Source organism: Centrocercus urophasianus, unplaced genomic scaffold, assembly GCF_019232065.1.
Source record: "Centrocercus urophasianus isolate 14NV4802_14NV808 unplaced genomic scaffold, USGS_Curo_1.0 seq_10, whole genome shotgun sequence".
In the NCBI taxonomy this organism is placed as follows: domain Eukaryota; kingdom Metazoa; phylum Chordata; class Aves; order Galliformes; family Phasianidae; genus Centrocercus; species Centrocercus urophasianus.
Window position 1 is genome coordinate 87,477,085 of NW_024884142.1, and position 9,402 is coordinate 87,486,486.

General features: G+C 37.8%; 1 long non-coding RNA gene across 1 annotated transcript; it reads left to right on the top strand.

The window, feature by feature from the left end:
- Positions 1-6: 6 nt before the first annotated feature.
- LOC122163622 lies at positions 7-9,402 on the top strand. Its single transcript, XR_006170012.1, has 4 exons — positions 7-588; positions 705-803; positions 2,341-7,603; positions 8,444-9,402. It is a non-coding gene; the product is annotated as an uncharacterized LOC122163622 (long non-coding RNA).

Sequence of the window (9,402 nt, forward strand, 5' to 3'; positions counted from 1 at the left end):
AATGGAGAGAAACATGCACATGGGATGTTTTGCATGGTTGGGTACTAAATGAAAACTGGATGCTTAAAACATTCAATAGCAGATACAGAGGCAGTTCGTTTTCAGTTCAGTGAGACTTTATTTTTTTGAATTTGAGCTGAATCTTGAAAGTTAATTCTGGTTTGAGAGTTGTGTGCTTATTTGTGCAGCCTCTGAGATGCTGTGTTGAAGTAGGAATGTCAAGAAGAATAATTTGTTTTTCAGATATGAATTGCTTGAGCAAATGGTGATGTTTGCATTCTAGCAATTATTGTGCCTGTAAAATATTTGGGAAAGCACAAATAAAGAGCCTTGTTTTGCAGACTATAGGATGGTATTCTAAAGAGTTCCCCAACATGCTTAAAAATTATTATTTGCTGTAAAATCTTGGAAGCTCTTTTAAAGACTCAGTATTTTCCTTTCTGTGTCTCTTCCAGGAACTTGGGATTTTTGCTAATGTATTTATGTGCATTTTTGCTGAGGTTTTACATCTTATTTTATTTTTGTGACAGCTATGTGAGGATCATGAAGTTCTCAGCTTTATTAAATACAAAGTGTTTGATCCAAAACGTAAGTCACGTTTGACCTATTTGAGGGGTTATCTGAAGTCCAGTTTTTATAAGAGCGTGCACTTGCCCAAAGACATCATTGATCTTTCTCCCCTCTTTTGCTTCTTATTTTGAAAGCCTCTGCCAAAACACTCTCTGGCCTGCTGGAATGGGAATGTAAGACAGATGCTGTGGAAGCTCTCACTGTACTTAATCACTACCAGATAAGAGTCCCAAGTAAGTTAGTTTTACTGATCTTACTGCTATCATTTTGTTTCTTGGTTTTTTTTTTTCATGTTGATATTGCCTTGGTTTAAAAAAAAAAGAAAAAAAAAGTTTCAGCAGCTTAGTCTGCATCTAAAAATTGCATTCTTTTCATTATAGGTATATATTCTGTATATGTATGAATATATATGCTCATTTATCTTCTGTTGTGTATATAATGATCTCCAGTTTAGGTTCCATTGCATTTTATTTAAATGGCACTCTTTCTTCCTAGCTTTGGAATCAACCTGTAGAGCTCAAAATATGCTCTGCAGCTCTGAAGTTATAGAAAGTTTAAAAAAACAAAACAAAAATCCACTAACAGCAAAAAAAACAACAAAAAAAGCCAACAAACAAAAGAACAACGGTCTAGGATGCAAAAAGGAAGGCAGGAAAGGTATTGCTTACAATCCACTATCATTAAAATCAAATCTAATGTACAGTGTCTTACTGAAGCTTTTGTCATGTTCCTCAGTAAATGCAGAGAAATGCGCAGTGCCCTTGGATAGAAGATTCTTTAGGTTGCACAGCTTACTGCTCTGAATTAACTGCTCTTGTAGTAAGTTCTTTTTCAAACCAGAAATTTTGGTGTCAAGGTGATTTTAACACCAAACTAGTAAGGACAGAGATGAAATTCACCTGTTAAACTGTTGCACAGTGGACCAGATCTGTGTTGGACAATTCAGACAGTTTACTGGAGTAAATGGAATTATTCCAAGTATTGACAGACATCTTTGAATCTAGCTCAGTGCCTAACATTATTTTAAGCTACCTTCTTCAATCTATTAAGAATTTGTCTCTGCCTGACAATCTTTCCTATCCACTCCACTCTTCACCCACCATCTCAAACAAGAACTTTTGGTTAAGACTTAATGAATTAAGGTTGTCTGAGGTTGGCTGAACCAGGAGGATGCGTCTTCCATCGCCTGAGAATACCCAATTATGTGCTGCTGCCATGAGCAGCCTTTCCATGTAAAGGGGCATTGTTTTTTGCTTGGCTTTCTGGAGAGTCCTGAAGGGGGAGCTGGGCTTCGTGCTTTTCCTTATTCATCGTACACGCACAAACAGTCTCTAGTGTCACACTGCCTCTGATGGAAATACTACATTCTGTATCTCCTTATCCTTATCCTGTATATCCTTAAATATCTATGCATTTTGCTTTGGAAGTTCTGTTGGATACTACTCTTGTAAATAGTTCAGGTGGGAAACAGACAGCAATAACAGTAAAGTCTTCGTTGTGTTCAGAATGCTTTAGAATGCTGTCTGCATTCCTTTGTGATCAGATCCATCGCATTGCTTTTCCATCTTTTGCATCTGAAAAATGCTGATAGACTGTAAAGACACTTCATTACTGGTCATCTGGTATCTGTGGGCCATCAGGGGCATGGGGGGAGCATTTCACCTTCTGAAGTGGTAAACATGTCACATCAAGCAAGATGATTTTCTCGATCAGCAGGAGAGCCATACACATGGCGCATTACTGAGCTTGTTCTGTGTTGTCTCCCGACAGATGGCTCTAACCCTTATACCTTGAAGCTTTGCTTCTCTACTTCATCACATTTATAGAGAAGAGGACTGCATGTTAAGAGCTACATTCACCTTGATTTGCAAGTTTGAAACTACACTTCGTTCACAAAGCTCTAAAGTGGTTGCTCTAACGTTGCCTTGTTTCAACTTAATTCTAATATCTTTTATCTTGTTTTATAATAAATGGATGTTCATTCTTAAATACAAAACAGATTTTTCTTTTTGCCTCTCTGAAGTACATGTTGTAAGCTTACTACGAAGTTTGTATTTTGTTGGTGTAGTATCTGCAGATGTCTAAAGAAAATCCAGTAGCGTAAACAAGGCAGTGTACCATTCAGACTTCAAAATGTCAGTTGTTTTCTTCCAAAATGGAAATATATTTGCATTTTCAATAATGTTAAAGCTTAGCAAGTATTTTTCAGTTGTAGTGGGCAGATAGAACTGTTACATCAGAATTTTAAATGTAGAATCTGTTTTTCAGTATGTTAAGTAGTGAAGTATGTTGCAATTCTAAAAATCTTGTATTTATAAAATGCTTTCATCAGGTTAATGTTGCACATACAGAACTTTTAATAGTATGGACTTACTTGATTTATAGTTTTAAAAAAAAAAGCTAACAGAAAATTATTACATATACATATGTATGGTGTGAATTCATGCTTATTTAAAGTGTTGTTTTTAAAAAACAAACAAACCTATTTTCCGTCTGCATTAGCATGATGACATCTAGAACCAGTCCCACCATAGGGGCCTTTTAAAATTAAAATTGCAAGCCTGTATCAGTGTGTTCATCCTCATTTTCCATAACTTCAAATCTTTGGTGTTAACATATCTTCTTGATATCTTTTTCAATAGTTATTATGACTTATTAAACTTAGAAAAGTTGGCTAGTTGAGAACAGAAGATTGATCACAATAGAAACCAAGGTGGTGGAAAAAAGTTAAAACAAAAAGCAAGCCCACGGTACTCTTATACCTGGATTGTTAATTTTATGTACAATGGATGCTTATATCAATGTTTTCTTTTGTCTGATATCTCTTATTTCTATTATGATGATGAAAGGATACATGGGGTGAATAGAATGGCTAGCTTCTCACTTGAACTGTGGTGATGTAGGTAGGGTTCAGGTAATACAACTCTATAATGCGATGTGAAACTAAGGAGATGAGAGATCTTTCACTTTGAGGAAGATTTGTGTTGCACCAGCGCTTTGGAGCCTCTGTTCTCTCTTCTAGAACTGGTGCTTCATTGTATTTGGGCTCAACCCTCAGGGATGGGAATCCAGGGAGGGAGTCTGGGATCTGTTGTTGCAGGCCTCATGTTTGTTCCCCTCTCTGAATTTGCAGCAGTTAGTGCTCTTTTAGTTTTGCTCTTAGTGATCAAAGAGAAATTGTTTCATCACGTTTTCTTTTATCACGCAAGTTCTTCATTCCATCTTTATTGGTTTTATCTGTATCCATACAAGACCTATTAATGCGGTGTGCTTGCCCTTGAGAGCACGTTGTGTTATGTTTACAGACTGTGGGCACTGCACGTGCTTTTAAAGACCAACTATAATTTCCTCATTCTTAATTTGAAGACAAATACACATAATTATACGAGGGAAAATGTGTCAACTGTCCTTTGGCTTTTCTCATCAACTATAATTGATTTTCCTCCTGCCTACCTCCGTTTTATTCATCTTTCAGATAACAAATATTTCATGAGTTCAAAGCAGGCTTTTAACACGTTTGAACTGGGAGATGGAGGCTGCTTAGTGCCTCTTTCTGTCTAGAGTATGGAATAATACTGCCTTCCTGTATGGAAGATGGCAAACTGGCTTGCATTTTAGGGGCACTGCTAGCATTCTTTCTGCCTTAGTGTTTCCCCCTCAAAAACAGCGTTTAGTGAGCTCTAGCCTGGAAGGCTGAGTGCCAAGTCCAGCTACTTGCCAACACAACTGCTGGGTACTAGTGAAATGTTCTGTGCTGCATTGTTTTTTAACTGTAAAAGGTCTCGCTGTCATTAATTTATCTTCCATCAGAATGTTCTGCAAATACCAGTTTTTTTTGTCGTAAGTTGCATTGCTTTGTTTCAGAATCAAATTGTTTATGTTTGAGCATTGAAAATGGCATGTTATCTGTTGGTCCACTTTGGGATGTAGGAAGTGACCCTAAAAGCATTCAGGTTTCTTTAAAAAAAAGAAAAAAGAAAAAAAAAAGAAAAAGAAAAAAAAGCACTTTAATGTTTCCATGTCCTTCATGGATCCCAGCATTCAGTGCCTAAGATGCTCAGGGGAATGGTATTTTTCTTGTAGCTGCTCAGATCAGTCAGCAGACATACCAGTTCTGGGTGATATCAGCTGGAAGTCCCTATTTTGCAAAATGAGTAGCCTGTCATATGGGGAAGAAAAGACAAGAGTCTAAGGAACTGCTCAGCATTCTTTCTACGTCAAATAATAATCTTCATGTAAAAGTTGAGAACGTGAAAAATTCCTTGTTGGTATTTGTTTAAAAAAAAGTCATTTCCAGGCCCTCCAGGGCTGGCTAGTTGTTCTCAGGGAGGAATGAGGGTGGTCTCCTCCTTCCAGAAATAAGGTCTGTATTCACCTATAATTTAGGATAGAGACAAAGCAGTGAGGCAAGTAAAGAGTTTCTCCAACAGGAATGAAGTTTGTAATTCGTCAGCCACCCACTTACCGTATTTGTTAGATCAAAACTAAAGTATTAAGGTCTCTCAATGCAATTTTTCTGTCCCTTTTGCATAAGCCATATATGCAAAATAGTGAACAATGCTATGCATGTTTCCTGCTTGCAAGCAGCTTGCATTCACACTGTAATATATTCACGTCTGTTCCAATGTTTAAAAAAAAAAAAGTTGTATTTTCTAATCAATAACCTTTCATTGGAAGTAAATGATATACTGGGAGATTTGTTCATCTTCTCTCACCATACTCATATTTTTGTTTTAACTTATTTCCCCTTGTAAGGAGGAATTGAAATGAGTTGCTTTTTGATTTTTCTATACCACCACAGCAAGATGGAGTGCTAAGGTGATATAAGAAAAGATTTAAAAGAAAATGTTCAGGAAATGTTTGAGTGTTTTACTTTATGAAAGGAATTATAAAACTTAATATGTTGTCACTAAGTCTGTCTTTGAGTAAGGGATAGTATGGGGTAAGCTGGCTTGTAACTGGCTGAAACCCTCTGTTGTAATTAAATTTAACTTGCTCCTTTTCCTATTGTGTGTTTTCTTGTAAACAGAGCTTGAACGTGTTTAAATGTTTTGATGACTTAGCAGGAGATGTTCAGTCTCTTCTTTTAAGTAGTTCATTGAAGTCTGAGAGTATGAATGCACTTTCTCAATTTATTTTTCTCCTCCTGGAATTTGTTTAAGTATCTTCTGGGTTTTCTTATCTTCTTTTGAAAATACGTTATGTTCTTACATGTAGAAACTTCAGTATTTTTGGACAATCCAGCTTTGTATGTCTACCCAATCTCTTGGTTTATTCTCTTTTGGCAATTACAGAGGTGAAATTACAAATAATCTTGTTTGCATTGGTATGGCTTTGGCCAGAAATAGCATGCAAGAAGGCATACAGAAATAAAATCTGATATGGGCTCCACTTTATGTGAAGAATTCTTAAAGCAGGGAATATCATTCTGATTTTTAACTTTAACCTAGATGCAGCTGTGCTGAAGTTCAGAGCCTTCCCCTCCACGGATCTGGAATTTCAAAGGTAACTTAGTCCTGCTTTAAAATTTGGCTTGCAGTAATTTCATTTAGCAGTTTGCATATTTCATGCTATGAACAAGCCCTGGCGTACTGTCATAGAAGAGCTGATACTGCCCTCTGAATGTGTGGCTTAATACAAAAATCTGTCAGCCTTGAAAAAACAAATCTTCTTGATTTGGGTCCCCTGGTGGCAGTGGTCTCAAAGGAAGAAAAATATTTTCACTGGTGCTCCACAGAGTGCTTCAGGTGTGTTGGTTCACTGCCAGTACTTCTGTAGGTTGTGTTTTTCCATGACTCGTAAGTAAGGCCTCACTAAGTGAGAAATATATGTTTTGTGACCTGGTTTGTTATGAAATTCAGGAGTGAGCAACAGACCTACCTAAGCAAGGGAGAATCACTGCTGTGAGACCTCTGGAAGGGAGGCTCAAGCAGATGAGGGGTGAGCTCAGTTCACTAGACCTCCATTTCTCTGTCTGGTTGAGTGCTCTCAGGAATGAGAGGTGGGTGTTAAACTGCTGCCAGATGAAGTGGTCTGATGTGCAGGCTCTCACCTAAAGGCCATCCTGTGTTAGAAGGGAGGTGATTGCCACTTTCTCTGCTTATTATAGCCCGTGCTGTTTTTGCTTCAAGTTGTTAAGAGTACATATTTAAAATCAATCTGGCTTCTTCCCAGCCCACCTCTGCTTCTGTAAGGAATTACCTGGGAATGGACTGGAATGTGAAAAATGTTAATATATACTCACAAAGCAAGTCTAAACTGAGAAATACTTATCATTATTCTTCATTTATAAAACAAAGGATTTGCTGTTTCTTTACTCATTTCACTCTGTGTATGAAGTCCATATAAAACAGGGTCTTGTTCTCAGCTGCGCCATTAAAACGAACTTCTGGAGAAGGGTGATGGGTTGTGTTCACATGGCAAGGTGCTGTTTCTGGTGTGCTGTCCAGGTACTTTGCTAAAGCCGGTGCAGGGCAAAGTCTGAGTTGAAACAAAAAGCTGTTCAGGGCTAGGGACGAAGGCCCAAACTTCTTCAGCTAAAGCATCTAATTTGTAAAGAGCTTCCATTTCTAGGCAGTTGTGTAATTGAGTTAAAAGCATGCGATATTTGTGTTCCATTAAGTCTCTTAATGCATAATGTGCTTTCCCTGTTAAAAATAAAAAGGTTTCTTTCTCCATGGACTGATTCCCACAGGATGTGGAGGAACTTAGCATAGCCAGATTACTTGTGCTTTGGCTCCTTTCCTCTAAAGGAAATAACTTCAGTCCCTTTTCTTGTGTTCAGAATGCCTTGGTATCTGTCCTGTGCCAAGCCTTCCTGTGCTGTTCTTTCACAGCCAGCTCTCTGGGCTAGAGCCATGCATTAATTCAGATAGGTTCGCTTCTCTTCCTTTTTTGACTGTTGCAGCTGCTGATGTGAGATCTTAATTTATTTTTCCTTCTCTGGTATTTGTAGAGCAGCTGCAACTTCAGTGGACCTTCATGCAAGGGAATGAGTGCTGTAGGAATGCAACAAGGAGCCAGCAGATAAGTGGTACATTAAAAAGCAAGACAATTAACCCTCTTTTCCAAGCGTTCTGGAATATAGATTGGTTTTGGCAGGGGCCATATAGCAGTATTCAGAATATAACATAGGTTGTATTCTGGGGTATGGTTGAGGATAGCAGTTGCTGCAGAATAATTACAGGATGTAATTATTCAATTACATGTAAGCCATTACCTGTTTGTTTTCTCTTGCCACCATTTCCTCTCTCCATTAGAAGAATCATCCTTCTTTAACCTAGTAAGAAAATTAAATTGCAAATATTTGTGTTCCACTCAAATTGGGTAGTAGTCAAGCCCCTAGAAATTGGAGCGCTTGCTTGATAAAACTCTTCTCTCTTTGAGACTAATTTTCTTTCACTTAGGCTCTTAATGCAGCAGGCTTTGGATATTTCAGGAAGCACATTTGTGTTAGTTGATTATTTCCCTCTGCATGGGAACTTCTGGCCTTCTAAAATTTAAGACACCGATGTTGGGATTTGCATGTAATATAGATTATGCTTATATCTTTTCTTCTGTTAACCACAGCAACGAAACTGCTAATTCCAGATTAAATCACTGAGCTCTAGATAAGTATCCTATCTGAAGGATTCAGGAAAGTGTCTGAGAAACCAACCTGAGTGATCTTTTCTTGAAGGTACTGGGTAGATTATGTTGCCAGGTTTCAGACAGAAAACCCTAGTTTGAAGTGGGAATCATATTCACTTCGCTTACCTGTTTTGTTAGAGAGGGAAGGAAATGATGGTGTTAATTTAAAAACAAATTCTTAAGTTCTTAAACCAGAATATTTTATGAGGGCTGCTCTGAAAGGAATGCCTCCTATTTTATGCAGTTGGCCCGTATTCAGAGGTGGATTGGTGGTATGGCATTTGAGAATGGAACCTTCCCAACAATATCCTGTGGCATTTTCTTGATATGCAACAAGTGGCAGCAAAAGGACAGTCTGACAGAATGTGTGTATGTGTGTGTGTGTGTGTGTGTGTGTGTGTGTGTGTGAAACAAAATCATGGAACTGAATTTCTTCATACAAAAAAAATAAAGAAAGAAATAAAATTGTGCCGACGTTCATCAATGCTTGCCGAACATTTATGGAGATTGGATAATGGATGTGAGCACAGGGAGGCGGTGGGTGGTGATTTCAGCAGTGGTGACAGTGACGTGAAGGACAAGTCACGCTTCAGATGGCCATGCAGATTTTAACAAGTGCAGCATGCAGGATCTTATTGATCACTGGTGAAAATGCGCAGCTAATGGTGGTGACTGTGTTGGAGAATAGTTTTTGTAGCAGAGAATTTGCCCTATAAAATCGTGTTGTTACTGCACTCTATCTGATGTATTTTCCAAGGAAATAAATAGGAGGCATAACTTTTGGAGCAACCTGTGTAAGTTATACTTATTTTCATTTTTTCTGATAGCTCTGTAGAGGTTTATAATCTGTTTTTGAAGAAAGAGATCCTTGTGCCTTTAACTCTTGCTTTTTGTGTATTCCTAACATGAAGCAAGCTCACATAGAGCTCACAATGGAATTTCAGGTTAGGACCTTACTGTTGATACTATTTCAATGTATTTCACAATAATACACTCTCTAGTCTTGCTTTTATCAGCTATAGCTTTTATCTGATAATAATGAAAACGTACCCTAACACCTACAGGACAAGTTTCTTTCCATGAAGACAGACAAGGTGATAGTACATCCACATGTCTTTTGTGATATGGACACCCAGTTAAGTGTGACTCCATGGCTTTTCTAGCATAGGCTATAATATATCATTTCTTTTCCATCTGTCTGTG